Raw genomic sequence first — 17,599 nt, 5'->3', positions numbered from 1 at the left:
AAAACAAAAACAAAAACACAAACGAAATCTTGCTATTTACAATGACGTGGATGGAACTAGAGGGTATTATGCTAAGCAAAATAAGTCAATCAGAGAAACACATGTATCATATGATCTCACTGATATGAGGAATTCTTAATCTCGGGAAACAACCTTAGGGTTGCTGGAGTGGTGAGGGTGGGAGGGATGGGGTGGCCTGGTGATAGACACTGGGGAGGGTATGTGCTATGGTGAGTGCTGTGAATCACAGACCTGTACCTCTGAAACATTTCAAATAATACATTGTATGTTAAAAAAAACAAAAGATAGTAGGAAGAGAAAAATGAAGGGGTTGAAATCAGAGGGGGAGACGAACCATGAGAGACTATCGACTCTGAGAAACAAACTGAGGGTTGTAGAGGGGAGGGAGGTGGTGGGATAGGTTAGCCTCGTGATGGGTATTAAAGAGGGCACGTATTGAATGGAGCACTGGGTGTTATACACAAACAATGAATCATGGAACACTACATCAAAAACTAATGATGTAATGTATGGTGATTAACATAAATAATAAAATAAAATTAAAAAAATAAAAAATTAAAAAAGAAATTAAGAGATGTTAGACATTATTATTACTATCAATAGCTTTTACAGGAGTATTATTTTATAACAAGAACATGCCTTGTTAAAATAATCATCAATTATCTGAAAAAGAAGGCTGTTGCATGTGCTTTTTTTGTTTTCTTATCTCTCTTCAGGTTTAATCTATTTAATATTTGAAATACTGCAACAGATTCAGAGTTGGTATTTAAAGATTAATTTATTCACCCCTAAAGTTATAGCAGAGGAGACATTTTCCCCAAAAAAGGCACAGTGCATGTTCAGACTTTGAAGTGATAAGACTTGACATTTTAGTGACACAAGATAAATGAGAACTTGTGAATCATAAATTTAGTTCTGTTGTAAAAATTGTGAATTTTTATTTTTTTATTTATTTTTTAAAAGATTTTATTTATTTATTTGAGAGAGAGAGTATGAGTGGGGCCAGAGGGAGGGAGAGAAGCTGATTCCCAGCCAAGCAGGGAGCCCGATGTGGGGCTTGATCCTAGGACCCTGGGACCATGACCTGAGCCGAAGGCAGAGGCTTAACCAACTGAGCCACTCAGGTGCCCCCATAATTGTGAATTTTTAAAAAAATTCTGAAAAAAATTGAGTTCTGCTCAAAGTCTATCATATTCCAACTGTTGGAGAAAAATCTAGAGAAGTTTTAACACTCTTTGCACACTCCCTATTATTATTGTCAGTGACTGGCCTGTGCCTCAAACTTCTGAGGCATGACATGGAGAAAGTTTTAATCATCCAAATACTATTCTATTGGTGACATTTTTGTTATTTATTTTCTTGTATTTTACATGGAAATAACATTTGTTTCCTAGAATTTGAAGACTTCTTTTTATCATTACTTGTTTGTATTTCTGTTCCTCCGTTATATCAGAACACCTTTAATTCCATAATCAAAAGATTATTACTTCATTTAGGGAGAACAGATCAGAGGCCATTTTCCCCCTGATGAATCCATGGGCTTGAAGAATTAGAGAGACACTTAAATAAGATTTAAAAAAAAAAAAATGTGTCCATGAAGTTCACTATAATCAAAACCTGAAGTCTTTCCTATAAATGTAACCTAAACAGTCATGCTTTAATATATGTGATGCACTATACCTGTTGTTAATACAACTTCTTATGTTCTATTCCATCAATGTGGGATTGCTTTGCTGTAGGAATGCAATTTACATTTATAAAAGTTTAGATTAACTGAAACTGAGAGAAAGAAATTTGATAAAATACTTGAGGGAAAAAGCAGATTGATCTTGTTTATAGTTCCAAGACAAGTTATAGTAGAGAGGCCACAAATTTAAATTTCCCAGGAGGCAAAGAAGTTAACATAAATGTGTTAGAAGACCTAGAATAAATCAGGGGGGAGGGGTACAGCTTGAAGATGTCAGCTTGCATTACACACCTAAAAGCATTATAGAAACATTATGAGCCAAGCAAATCATCTGTGGTTTGGCTATATTTTTATTCACTGACTCATAATCTGTTGCCATTTATTTTAGGGGATTTGATTTATGCTAGTTTTATTTTTTTTTAAAGATTTTATTTATTTATTTGAGAGAGAGAGAGCACAAGCAGGGAAGGGGCAGAGGAAGTGGGAGAAACAGACTCCCCACTGAACAGGGAGCTCAACGTGGGGCTCAATCTCAGGACCCTGGGATCATGACCTGAGCTGAAGGCAGATGCTTAACCAACTGAACCCCTCAGGCGCCCGATTTATGCTAGTTTTAAATACCATTTCTTAGCTTCACTGATAAGCATCTGTTTGCCTATTTCTACTCCAGCACGAGAATAATAATTTGTATTGTTAAATTATATTAGATGTTTAGAAGACAATGATAATTTGACTTAATTCAAGGAGCATATGTTGGATATAAACTGTATGCCTTATACAATCTGATAAGCATGGCATATAGGTAAACAATTTATGATAATTCAGTGTCATTTGTTCTATCAGCTATAGGAATAAGCTTCAGGTAGGCCAGAGGAGGAGGGGTTAATCCATCCTTCCCTCTTCTCACTCACCTGGATCATTTAACCTGGTAACGCATGTATCTTTGTCATCTGTATGTTTTTCATTTTAACAATTCATGAGTGTGGATTATGTTCTTAACTTTGAGGGTGGTACGGAGGGGGCAGTGAGGAGAAGCAGTAGCAAAAAGGAAATAAAACAACAGTTGTTTACTTATGAGGTATTCTGGGCATATGAAAGACACAATGTGACAAGGGCTGTGATAGAGTCACTGATACCAAGGGGAGAAAGTGAACCTTTGTGGAAGAGGCGTCTCTGGCTGTGGATTGAATTATCTTTCTCCACTGAATGAAGCCAGGAAATTCTAGGTAGAGGTAACAGCAGGGCATAAAGGTCTGACGACGGCCAAGAGCAGAATTTATTTATAAGTGAAGTACCTACATTCCTCCCTCCAACAATCATGGTCAACAATAAGATGCTTCTGCAAAATATTTAGCACGTGTTCTCAACCGTACAAAAAAACGTAGCTGTAGTATATTAATGTATTAAAGAGAGTTAAGTAAATCAGTCCCTGAACAGTATATAATAAAAGAGTGGGCTGATGAACACTTTTTTTTTTCAATCATTTGCACTTAATGCTTACATTGCCTTCAGCCTTGTGCTGTTTACTTTTATTGCTGAAGACCTCACCCAGTGCCTCTGATGCCTGTGACCAAGAGATATTTTATGAATATTTTGAGATGGTGATGATAATCTACTGTAAAGCAGCTTAAGCAAAAAAGAAATCATTAAGTAAAAATGATATTTGAGATTCAGTGTTCTTTGATATCCAGTAAATACCAAGTTGCTGTGGGTTATATAGGATTGTAATGTAGCATAGGGAAAATATTAAGTCATCAAGTAACCTTCACCTCAGCCTATTGCTTTACTACCCATAACATATTAATCTCCTTACTCTTGTTGTCCTTCCAAATGCCTCTTCTATCTTTCCCATTCCCATCGCTCCCCACCTTATCTGTAAAATAAGGAGAAGAATGGTGTGCACTCTATAGGATCTTGAAAAGTTTAGGAAATACAACTTACATAAAGCACTTAGCACCATGAGCTCATAGGCATTGGTCAAATTAATAATGGGTGCTATAATGGATAGTGGTATGGACTCCATCACCTAAACTTGGAATCTATCAATGGCCTCTTGGCTGATCGTCCTATACTCAGAATCTGCCACCACCTCCTGCCTCTTGTTTTTTAAATGTTTGGAATCAGAATGTCTTCCAGAACATCTGTTTGATGCATGATTTTTTTCCACAACGGGAACAATAAACACAAGACCCTTTGAACTAATAATGGGGAATTTGCACTTTAAAGTCACTCCATGCTGTGTTCATTTAAATCAAATTGTTATGTATCTCCACTTTTGAGCAAAATTCCTCCTTCTCTGATTTTTACTCATTGGTCCTAGATCTATCTTCTAACCACAAAGAAAAAAAAAATCTATTTTCTTCTCCATGTTTGTATTAAATGTATTTAAGGCTACTCTCTCTTTTCTTAAATCATATCTGATCAAAATTTTTAAGTGATTTCCATTTGCCCAAAAGTAAATTCCAAATATCCCTACCAACTGTTGAGAGACCGTTATGAGTTAACCTCAAATGACCTACTTTGACTTGTCTCCTATTTTAACATTTGTGATACAGACCTGAGGTTAGTTAACCCAGTCTTCTTGCAATTCAGCTGTTGCACTTCATTATTCACAGATTTCACATTGCTTCTGCTCTTTCTTCAGTTGGCCAAACTCATCTCTTCTTCTCTATGCCCTAAGGGTCTTTGGGCTCCTTAGATGTCATTTCTCCATGAAAAACATCAGTTTCAATTGACTTTTCCCTCTCTAATGTTATGTAGCAAACTTTCCACACTGGCAAACTTTATCTAATTCCAGTCTTTTGATGCTCTCTGCTAGCTTGAAGACTCATGTTTTTCTTCTCTATTATATTTATATGTCTAATTACATACTATCTGATATTTTCCTGACTTAATTTTATAATTATTAGACAATAACTTCTATAGACTATTTTTCAGTATTATACTTTGATTTGTTGTCATTTAACAATTTCATATTTGTGAGCCTGGTTTCCCAAAGAAGATAATCAGTTCTATAAGATAACACTTCTGTCTTATATTCCCTTTGGGGTTTGACAACGTCTATTACATTCTTATATATTACAAATTCAACAATGATTTGATTAAAATCATCAGATTCTCAGTAATTGCCTACTGCATACCTGGTTCTATACTAGTTATTGTGAAGAATACACAGATAAGGCATGAACCTTTCCCTCAAGGAGCTTGGTGTTGGGAATAGATTGTTCTTCCGAAGATGTTATCCTCTTATCAGAAAACCTGATCAAATTATACTCTAATGTGTTTAAAGAGAGAAGAATTTGTTTAGTTCATTTTTATCACGTGTATGTCTCTATCTAGTTATGAAGTCAAATCAAAGATAGTCCTGAAAGAAAATTTTATTTGCAATTTCTAGAAGGTCAGATGTCAATGTCCTAGTAGATCTTGGCAGCACCTCGTATAATTCTTTTTGTTAGAAATATTTTTTCTTGATTCTAACCTTCTGTACAATTTTAAGAACTGACTTAAATTATTGTCAGTTTGCAAAAGCCCATGTAAGTCAGCAATCTTATCTTGATATTTAGGCCAATATAATATTTATTTCAAGCTAGCAGTTAACAGTAATTTCTGCAAACCATCTGGAAGGATAACTTATCAGATTACATCCTCTCTCCTCCCAACTTGTCCCAGATAACAGTCTGCTGAATGGAAGATTATCCTTGTACTTCCCTGAGGAGACATTTTGGATGTACACTCCTAAACTAATTGAAAAAGCTTGGCAGTTTACCAAAGATAAATAATAATTACATGTGTAACTTCTGAAACAGGAGAAAATTTTGACTGTTTTTTCTATTTATTTGTTAGTCTTTTGATGATTTTGCAGAAAGTCAGAGGTACTAAGTCAGAGGTTTTGCAGTCTGTTTTCCCTAGGTCAGTGTTTTTGGGATTTGTTACAGAGAGCAACAGTGTTTGCAGCGTGGACTGTCTCTGAGAGTGTAGTATTCAGACACACCACTGAGTCATAATGTCTGTCTGTAGAGTTTATTTTTCTCCATTTGATCATATGATGTAAAGGTTTTTCTCAACTGCAATGGCATCCGAATTTTGGAAAAACCAGGAAATGCACCTGTAGAAGAAGGTTTTCTTTTGAGGACGATTTCCTTCCATTAATACAGGATCAGCTATTTCTGTACAAAATTTTAAAAGAATTATACCAGAAATTAAAAAGGGTTCACAGGAAAAAGTGTTCACTTTTCAGTAGGTTGGACTAAATTATGTTGGCATTTAAGAAAATTAAGTCTCAAGGACTGCATTTTAAAAACACATTTTAAAAAGTGACTGGAGATAGTTTCAATGACTCTTTAAGCTGAACCTGTCTCCTGCTGGATAATCATCTGATCCCTGCTTAACAATTTCCACTAAAGCCTCTGATGGCTTGGATCTGCTTTGCATCTTATGTACTGTAGCAACTGTGATAGATTACCATCCTGACCCATGATTAGATTCGTGTCTGTCCCAAAATACTTTCTGTGCCACTGTAGATTACTCAAGAATAGGGGCGCTGGAAAAAATAAATACAGTAAGAACACATTTTATTAATTTCCTTAGAAGGTAAAGTAAAACTGATGTATGTGTGTGTGTGCATTTCCTATGAAGACTTTTATTTGTGATTGTGTTTAGAATAGTGGAGCTGTGGTCAGATTTTGTAATTTAGATCATGCAAATTCAGTTTACTTGAAATTTCAAGAAATCATTTTTCTTAAAATCAGTGTTTGTTTTGTGTAGCAAGGATAAGTTTAATTTAGACACAGAGTTTAAATCCTGCTTTCTCATTACTTTTGTGACTTTTGGATGACTCTAGTTGTAAATCCGTAAGAGGTTAGGTATAGAATGCTACTCAGCTATCTATGGGCATCTTAATTCATTATTTATCATTTATTCAGGTATTCAACAAAATGTATTGGATACTTACTGATACTTTAATAGTTCGCAGTGAATATAAATAAAAAATGTGGACTCTGCCCTCAAGGAGCTCTCAACCTAGCCTACAAGACCTACAGCTTTCACAGCAGGCTGCACTGCAAAATGAGAAATAAACAATATGTTATTAGAGCACAGAGAAGGAAATGAGTACTTTCTCCAGGTTGGGTATATGTGGAAAGAAGTACATTTCAATATAGCAAACATTTTTCCTAGAAGATGTCAATGGTTCAGAAGACAGGATGGATTGAAATGCATTTAATCTCATCATATGGCAGCTGTGGACTCTAATGAAAATAACAAAAGTCTTATATATTTCATAACTCTTTACAGCTCCAAAGTATTTCATAAATACCTTCTGTCATATAATGACCAAATATATATTAAATGTATCCCAGATACATTTGATTTTCATCCACAGTTACTAGAAATGCTTCAGAGCCATAAATGTGAAATGGACGTCTTGTTATGAATGAAGGTGACTTTTAGACTCCACCCAAGGGCAGGGTCTAGTTGCCCGGAGGACCAGCTATGTGATTAGAGGGTTGGAGCTTTCAGTCCCACCCCAACCGCTGGGGTGGGGAGAAGGGCTAGAGGTTGAATCAGCCAATGGCCAATGGCCAATGATTTAGTCAATCATGACTATGTAATCAAGCCTCCATAAAAACCCAAGAATTTTTTGGTCCTTTTTTTTTTGGGAAAGCTTCCATGCTTGGGGAATGAGAACACTCTCACATGACACTAAGCCAGTTCCCAAGCTTCACAAGGACAAAGGTTTCTTTATTCAGGACTTCACCCTATGTATCTCTTTATCTGGCTATTTTTTCATATCCTTTATCACATCCTTTAATAAATTGGTAAATGTAGGTACATGTTTACCTGAGATCTGCAAGCAATTCTAGCAAATTAATCGAACCTAAGGAGGAGGTCACTGAAAACTCCATCTCTGGCTGGTTGAAGAGGGGGGCAATCTTGTAGGAATGAACTATAACCCTGTAAAATCTAATGCTATCTCTGTCAAAATTGAGTTGAAATCTCATCACCCTTATTGTGCCTGAGAATTGCTTAGTGTTGTGTGGAGGGAACCCCCCTCAACATTGGAATTGGGTCCAGGAACCTAAAATACCTCCTTATTTGATTCTCAGCAAATGAATGAGATGGACATTATTGTTAAATGAATGTAAACTGATAAGCTTTTGTGCAAAAGGAAATGGAGCATCTTTCCTGGGCCTCTGTTTGGGACACCAGGATGGAAGAGTGATGAAGTTATGACCTTCATTGGTGCCATTTTGTGCTGCTGTTCCTCCATGTAGGAAGTGGTCAGGAGTTGAGTGACTCCTTCGTATAGGAACTAAGGTAAATTATTAATAGCAAGTGATTCTCTCTCTTCATCACACTCAATATACATGATTTGTTTAATATTTATTTTTTTAAAGATTTTTATTTATCTGAGAGAGAGAGAAAAAGCACGAGTGGGGGAGGGGCAGAAAGAGAAATAGGCTTCCAGCAGGGAGCCTGACGCAGGGCTCAATCCCAGGACCCTGGGATCATGACCTGAGCCCAAGGCAGATGCCTAACTGACTGAGCCACTCAGGCACCTCTTGTTTAGTGTTTAAGTTTAGGAGTCTCAGTTATGTGTTGAATCCTGGAATCAAAAGAGAAAAGTGGGTATAAGTCCATTGAAACTATGGTGCTACTTTGTGACAAGTAGTGTTCTTTCCAATTTCTACTCTCTGCCACACTCTTCTGAGAAAGAAAACTGAGAATGACATTGATCTCTTCCACCTTCTTGGAGAGAATGGGCTCTTCCTAACCTTGCAAGAAAAGATCAGTGTGGAACACATGTTATTTGCTTTCCTTCAAAAATACATAACTGGGAAGAAGAGAATACTATATAATTTTGCTAATCACATGTTCTACTAAGTAAACAAAGAATACTTTACTATAGATTTTATTTTAAAGTCTTCACCTTTCATAATTATTTCATTTGAATCATAATTTCCTAATTAGACAATGTAATTATATGTTGAAATTCCTATAATCATATGTATTTAGGTTAATTATGTTAACCATTAATTACAGTTTAACTACTGAAATGGTAACCTGTGCAAATGAAATACTTGTAGAGAAGCAATTCAGGTTTTAAAAATTACACCTTATAATAAAAACAAAGAAAAGTCTAACATTGCACAGATTAAGATCCTGTAAGAAACTTATTAAATCAAAGAAACTGACAGTTAACTTTTTAATATTTAAACAAATTCAATTAGCATTCCTTTAATGTTGATTTCAGCATGCTAATAGAATTATGTATAGAGGAATTTGTGATTTATAATTTGTCTATCCACAAAACAGCAATAAATGCCTTGGGAAGGAATTAACCAGCATATATGTTATAGCTAAATAGTGAATGTTTCTTAATGGAAAACACAGTGAAGAAAAACTAACATTCATAAATTATATTTTTGCATAAATAAACCTGGAAACATTTGCTGCTCAGTTAAAAATGTCTTTGCCATTGGTAAGTTAAAAGATGCTTGCATTTACATAGGAACATATGAATTTCATGTATATCCACCCTTTTTTCAGAGCCAACAAAGAGAATGGTATCCTTCTCCATTCTGAGGGCATAACCTTATTATTTATATTCTAGGACTGTAATTGAAAGAAATTGGAACTGTTAGTCAATTGGTATGGGTGAGATGGGAGGAACTAAATACAAATTAGGACAGAAATAAATTAACTTGGGCCAGATTTCTTCTAGCATTCAGATACGTAACAATAAACCCATTTTATAATTTAACTTATTTCAGTTTGGGGGGCAGGTACATTTTATTTCTAACACACTATAGTGGAAACAAAGTTGAAAATAAATACAGAGAGATTTTTATAACACAGATGAATATCTGCTTCATAAGTATATCTCAGAAATTATACAGGTTTGGGTACCACTTCTAGATCCATGCTACAGAATTTTAGGGAATCAGTTGTATATTTGTTCAAGTACTTAAATAACTACAAATGTGATTTTGACAAATTCATCCTGCCCAAAATGTGCTCCATGGACCATCAGTGTTGGTGCCACTCAGAACTTCTTAAAAATGCTAAATCTCAAACTCCCCCCAAAACTACTGGATCAAAATTTGAACTTTAACAAGAGTCCCAGTTGATGCAAGTGTATGTTAAAGTTTATAAAGGGCTGTTCTGGATTACATTTGTCTTTCAGTTAATGAAAAAGAACACTGAAGTCATCACCTACCTAGTGATCTTAATTTTGTAAGCCCCAGAACCACAAATTCAAGCCCAGCTAAAGCAGCTGATGTTTGTTGAGTAGGATAGTTTATAAGATAAGTGAATCACTTCATTATATATACTCTAGAATATTTTTATTCAGGGATAGTAGTGACTATCCCTGTTGTTCATGAAGTAATTGAAATATACAGATGAAATTGGGATTTATTTAAAAAATAATACACACATAATTTAAAAATGTAACTTTTAAAAAGAGATTTTAACATAAAACATAACCACTTATTTGCTAAACTTTAGATGTAGGGTCAGGCAATATCTTTGTATATAAGCCCTTTGAATGGAGTTTGAGGTAATCTTTCCTGTTAAAACTGAACTTATAGTACATTATTTGATATCCAATTTCAGTTTTGTAAAAATGAAAACAAAACAAACAAAACTAAGGACAATTGCAAAATAATCTGAGTGTAACGTCTTAGACTTTGCCAACTTTAAAAAGGAGAGATGAACCATGAGAGACTATGGACTCTGAGAAACAAACAGGGTTTTAGAGAGGAGAGGGGAGGGGGGATTGGTTAGCCCGGTGATGGGTATTAAGGAGGGCACGTACTACATGGAGCACTGGATGTTACACAAAAACAATGGATCGTGGATCACCACATCAAAAACTAATGATGTATTGTATGGTGACTAACATAATAAAATTAAAAAGAAAATTTTTAGAGTAGCAAGTTGAGTAAATCATATTATATATTTTGTGGTCCACTGTTATCATTGTTTTACTTAATCTCACTTTATTGTTTGCATGATTGGCATGAATACTCATCTTCTAATCTGTGTTTCTCTCCATTCTAATGTGCTTAGTGTAATGGCAACCATTCTAATGTGTTTAATTGTTGTATGTGTTCTTGTAAAATGTATGTTATTTTGTATGCTGTATTAAAAATTGCAGTATATCTCCTTTTGTTTCTTCTTTCATTCAGCACTGCATTTTTAATATCCATCCGTGTTACTTTGTATGCTATTTGTCTGCCACTTCTAATGCTACATGGACTCCTTGGTGTGAATCCATTACACTTTGTATATTCAGTACTCCAATAATGGGCACTCACCACTACAAACAACATTGATATATTAAGATGTACATAAATATCACATGTCTCCTTTTGTTGGTGTGAGAACTTTTTTCTTATATGAGAGAAATTATTGGCCTATAGAACATGCCATATTTCTCTCCAGAGTACCTTTGCCGGTCTGTAATTCCAAGAGTGGTACACAAGATTTCATCATCTCCAACACTTAGCATGTTCCAGGGTTTTAATTTTTGTGAGTCAGATAGATACAAAGGGATATTTCATTTTTCTTTTTTAAAATTTTGGAATAATTTTAGATTTACATAGAAGTTGCAAAGATATACAGATAGGTCCTATGTACCCTTCATCCAGTTTCCCCTAATGTTAGCATAACAATAATACATTTGTCAAAACTAACATTGGGGCCAACATTGGCACAAACCTATTAACTAAGCAAGAGACTTTATTTAGATCTCACATTTTCCCACTGAGGTCCTATTTCTGTTCCAGGATTCTAGATTACTGTATTACATTTAGTAATGAAGTCCCCAGGTCTTCTATACATGTCAGTTTCCCAGTCTTTCCTTGTTTTTCATGACCTTGAGAATTTTGAAGAGCACTGGCCATGTCTTTTGTAGAATGCCTTAGCATGTGAGCTTATCTGATGTGTTCACCTTATTTGACTTGAGTTTGGGGTTTGGGAAAAATACCACAGAGATGGTGTTCCTTTCTCATTATGTCGTATCAGGGGAATACATGAAGTCAACATGGCTTATCACTAGTCATTAAGTCAAGTGGATCCCAATGTTTTAAATCACATTTCTTCTTTTACTAATAAGTTTGTGTATGTCTTCATAAACATGATAGTTGTTCATGTTTCCTCTTCTGTAAATTGCCTTTTCACATCTTTTGCTCATTTGCCTTTTGAAGATCCTATAATTTTCTGGTTGATTCACAGATATTTTTGTTTTATTCCAGAGATTAGTCCTTTGTCAGTTTTAGAGATTGCCAATACCTTTCATCTGTCTGTTTATTCATGGAGTTTTTCACTGGCCAGACACTTTATTTTTTTTATGTAATCACATTTTCTTATTTTACTTTTGGTACAGGATTTTGAAGTTTTAAGAAATCCTTCTTTGTCCTTAAATCACAGAGGTATTGTCTAATTTTTAATATTAAATATATAGTTTTATTTTTCACTTTAAGCATTATATCCTTTCTAGTCCACATTACTTGTTGTGTTAGAAACACAGGGTTTTTTGTTTGTTTGTTTTTTGGGTTTTTTTCAAATAGTGAATCAGTTTTCCAAATGTTATTTTTTAAACAACATATTCTCTCCAATTAATTTATTGTGCCAACTTTATTGTAAATGAAGAGTCTTCCCTGAGTTTTCAATTCTGTACCATTGATCCGTTGGTCTTCTGCTGGCAATATCACAATAATAGTTTTGCTTTGTTTAGTTTTTACTCTGATCTATGCCTTTCTTGTATGGCTTAATATGGTGGAGGGCAAATCCTGATTCATACTGGGGTTGCATTGACTTTACAGATTAATTTAGAGGGAGAATTGATGTAAATATCTCTATTTGGATGATCTTTTTGTCCTTTTTTCGCTTGAAAAGTTTTATTCATGGAAGTCTTTCAAACTCTTGGCAAAACAAATTCCTTATAATTTTACAGCTATTGTAAAAAACATCTTTAAAAGTTATTTCTCTAATTTGTTACTGCTGGTAGAGAGAAACACAATTGGTTTTCATAAGTTGATTTAGTATTCATCAGCTCATTTACATTTCACAGCTGCCTTTTCTACGTTTAATTCATTAATTCAGCTAATATTTATTGAGAGTCTGTTTTGTGCCAGGTACTCTTTTAGGCACTTGGGATAGTTCAGATAACAGAATGCTCCCAGGGAAACCATATCCTGGTTTCTACCTTATGGCAATAGAAAGACAAGACAAGCAATAAACATAATAAGTAAATTATGTCCTGTAATAAAGTGGAACATGCTATAGTAAAAAGAAAATCAGGGTAAAGGGGATCAGGAATGTGGGGAGGTGTTTGCAATCTCACTAGAAAGGTCACGGTAGACTGCTGGATAAGATAGCATTGAACAAACATTTAAATGAAGTGGTGAATCAGTTATATGACTGTGTGGGGAAGAGCATTCCAGCAGGAGGATCAGCCAGTGCAAAGGCCTTTTACAGCTATGTTGGGAATAAGTTCAAAGGCAAAAGAGAAGGAACTAGACTACCAGTGATGAGACTATTTCAGTAACCCTGACAAAAAATATTGGCTTCGACCATGCTGGTACTGGTGGAAGTGGAGAGAAAGAACTGGATTTTAGGTATATTTTGAAAATTTGGTAACTTTTTTTTTTTTTAAGCTGCATGTTTCGTCTTTCTGAAACCTTAAACTTACTTATTTTTAGATATAATCTCTTTTCACATTTTCATTTCATAAGCATAAATACAATTTAATTACCTAGATTTTTAAAATAACAAGGGCACAAAATGAAACCAGCTTTAGAACAAACACAACTGATGTAAGTTCATATAGGATTCAAGACAAATATATACCAGCAGAATGCAAAGTTACCTTTCAGTAGGAGTGTTAGTGCACCATGGGTAAAAGCTAGACTTTTTACAGAAAAAAGGGAGAACACTGGTTAATCTAACAAATAAGCTATGTGGGGATTAGTTCAGAGTATTTCCTATTCTCTGCTGGTCTATATATGCATATATGTACTTATATATGCATGCACATTCCGTGTGGTTCCAGGAAGAATTTAAGATAGCTTTATAAACATAGAAAGTATAACAAGGTCAAATATAATTTGAAGTAAGTAGAGGAGGAAAGCAAACATAGACAGAGAAATGAAATCAAAGATAACAAAGATAAGCAAGAAGACTATTTACTAAAGGCGAATTATAAATCTTGTTCTAGCTTTTGAGCAAGTTCAACTGTCACTCTTCAAAATTACTTAGGCTGGTCCCATATGTAAATAATAAACTACACTTTTGGATTTTGACTCTGACATTGTTTTTTTCTTTTTTTCTTTTAGAAATGCATCTTAACTATATGCTATAGGATTTAGTCAAAAGTCAATATAAAATATGGAGATATCTATATATGGAGATACCCATCTATATGTAGTATGAATAATATTATACATTATATTATGTAGTGCTAACCCACACAGTTTCCTTCAAAGAATACATTTTTGTTTTTCTGTGCTGAATTGCAGTGTTTACTTTCAATGAACAATGGGTATTCTGCAGCTTGTTCTCTTTTCTTTGACTTCTAGGAAGCTTAGAGGTGATTGCTGAGTATTTTCTAAATTTGGCATGATAATTTCCTTCATTCTCAGGCCTTCCTATTATTTGGTTCTTCTGTTTTAATGTGTGTGTGTTTTAAGATTTATTTATTTATTTGAGAGACAGAAGTGGGGGAGGGAGAAGGAAGAGAGAATGCCAAGCGGACTCCGAGCTTAGCACAAGCCCAACGTAGGGCTTGATCTCACAACACTGAGATCACAACCTGAGCTGAAACCAAGAGTCAGAGGCTCAACCGACTATGCCACCCAAGCACCCCAATTCTGTTTTTAATGTTTTAAATAATTTTATGTTTTATTTTATTTGTGATATAGCCACTTCAAATCCTTTTTGGAAACACTGTATATCTGTGTGTGTGAGTGCTTGCGCATGTATGTGTGTGTGAATTGACTAATTTATAATTCCTTTCCTAGCAATAATAGAAATTTATCTTCAGCAAAATACATTAGATACTCTTTTAAGGTTACAGGAGACAGGGCTATAACATAGTCCTTGGGAAGAGAGTTTAGAAAGGGATCAGACTCTGTTTCCCATGTTCCTCTCAACAGACCTTTTCCTTTTTCCTTCTCACTATGACTGGTTCCCTTTACTTCCTCATTTCTCAACTTGGGTGGAAGAATTTTGGTTCCTTAGTTCTGTGGCCTATAGGTCAAATCACCCGAAAGAGCTGACTTCGGCCTGCCCCCCGCAACCGCCCCCCCCCGTTTTTACCTCTCTCTGAAAGATTCCAGATAGACCCAGCATTGGTCGGGAGCCCACCTGTGGATCCATCAGCTGTGCTTAGGGGATGGAATTGTCTGACTATTGGTCCTTTCACTGTCCCACAAGACAAGGCTTCATACTTACAGATTTTCTCTAAAGATGAAAGAAAATGCCATGGTTTAAGGCTGAATACAAAAACCAAATGCAAGCAAATGACACAAACAAAAGAAAACACTAATGCTTTTACTTGTAATATAGGTGCTTGGCACTGCGAATAGAAAGACTTGCTTATTTAACATGCCCAAATATTCATGATTTGAAGAGCCTAATATATATATATATTATATATATATTTATTGAACATTATTGAACATTAGTTTGAACTGTGTGAGTCCACTTATACGTGAATTTCTTTTGATAAATACAGTACAGTACTGTAAATGTATTTTCTCTTCCTTATGATTTTAAGAACATTTTCTTTTCTCTAGACTACTTTGTTGTAAGAATACAGTATATAATACATATAGCATACAAAATATGTGTTAATCAACTGTTATGTTATTGCTGAGGCTTCCTGTCAACAGTAGGCTAACAGTAGGCTTCCTGTCAACAGTAGGCTAGTTGAGATTTGCGGGGGAGTCAAAAGTTATACATCAATTTTCGACTGCACAGGTATCAGTGACCCTAATTCCCTCATTATTCAAGGGTCAACTGTATACATATATACATACCTATACATGTATATATATATATACACACACTCACATATAAATACACATATAAATACACACATGGGAATTTGTGTATTTAGAAAATTACATAAAATAAGAATTTAATGAAGAAATATTTATTAAGCACTTACTGTGCTTCAGACTGTTCTAAGCTTCTAAATTCTGGGGATATGGCAGTGGATAAAACAATGTTGTTTATGATTGTTGAGGAGTAAATAAGTTCTTATTTATCTGTTCATTTAGAAATGTAGAAAGATAGCTTAATATCTCCTTATAGGGTGAATTTAAGGTGGCATAGATGTTTGTGTACGTTATACTTTTATACATTATATACATATAAACACATTCCTGTTTGCTTTGATACCTTCTATGAAAGCAGGTCAAGCAAAAATGTTGATGAACTAATGGGATCTCATCTTACTTTCCAAATTCCTGAGGCTTATCGAATGTAAACAATTGCAAGATCATTCCTCAGTTTGCATTGTTACAAAGATCTGTGCATTGATATACATTAATTAACATGACAGAAAAGATGTTAGAGCTGGATTTATGTTCGTTAGTGGAAAAATGATGTCACAGTCCTTAGGCCTGCTGGGCCCCTGAGACAGCCCAGATGCTTGGTCATCCTTCAAAGGCTGCAGTTTCTTTGAGGTCAAGGCTTTGGCCTTCTCAGGTGCCAGAGCCACAGCAGAGACAATCCAGATGCAGTCTAGTTTGGGAAGCAAGATCCTAGAATTCTCCATAGGAGGAATCAGCAGAGATTTCTTAAAAAGGAGGGGCAAGTAAGTACATAAACTTACAAAGATCTGCTCAGGGACAAATCAAGGAGTGACGGTAACATCTTTAATTTAGGTGCTGGCTTTGAGTAAGAAAGATGGTCAATTTGTTCAGTGATACTTTGATATATATTGTTCTAGGAGACAATATGTTACTGCATTAATAAAATAAATAATTATATGTATATACACATATTTAATTTCTCATTTTATGTCAAAAATATTATTACAGTGCTGACTGTACATTTGATTTTTAGAAATAACACTAGAATTTTAGCAAATTAAATTTAAATATTTACTATCTACTATAAATGAAGAGAGATTTTCATGGGAAGCTATAGACCTAAGTCGGTGTTCCCCACAAAGACTGGACACAATAGCTTAACTTTAATATGATCTATTTATTGAGACACAGTCTCAAGTTCCTATTTAAAAGTTATTTTTAGCCTTTTCTATGAAAATTGTGGTGTTTCACAAATTTTTTTTTCCTTTGAAATTTGTTCCCAAGCATTCCAAGAATTCTATATATGAAATAAAAACTAAGGGTCTCTCCATGACCTCTCCAACATTTGTTGTTTCTTGCCTTGTCAATTTTTCCATTCTAACTGGTGTAGGGTGATATCTCATTGTGGTTTTGATTTGAATTTCCCTGATGGCTAATGATGATGAACATTTTTTCATGTGTCTGTTAGCCATTTGTATGTCTTCTTTGGAGAAGTGTCTGTTCATGTATTCTGCCCATTTTTTTACTTGATTATTTGTTTTTTGGGTGTTGAGTTTGAGAATTTCTTTATAGATCTTGGATACCAGCCCTTTATCTGTAGTGTCATTTGCAAATATCTTCTCCCATTCCGTGGGTTGCCTCTTTGTTTTGTTGACTGTTTCCTTTGCTGTGCAGAAGCTTTTTATCTTGACAAAGTCCCAAAAGTTCATTTTTGTTTTTGTTTCACTAGCCTTTGGAGATGTATCTTTAAAGAAGTTGCTGTGGCCGATGTCGAAGAGGTTCCTGCCTCTGTTCTCCTCCAGGATTTTGATGGATTCCTGTCTCACATTGAAGTCTTTCATCCATT

Source organism: Leptonychotes weddellii, chromosome 8, assembly GCF_054177405.1.
Source record: "Leptonychotes weddellii isolate Sample4059 chromosome 8, ASM5417740v2, whole genome shotgun sequence".
NCBI lineage: Eukaryota > Metazoa > Chordata > Mammalia > Carnivora > Phocidae > Leptonychotes > Leptonychotes weddellii.
Note: the sequence above shows the minus strand (reverse complement) of the source record.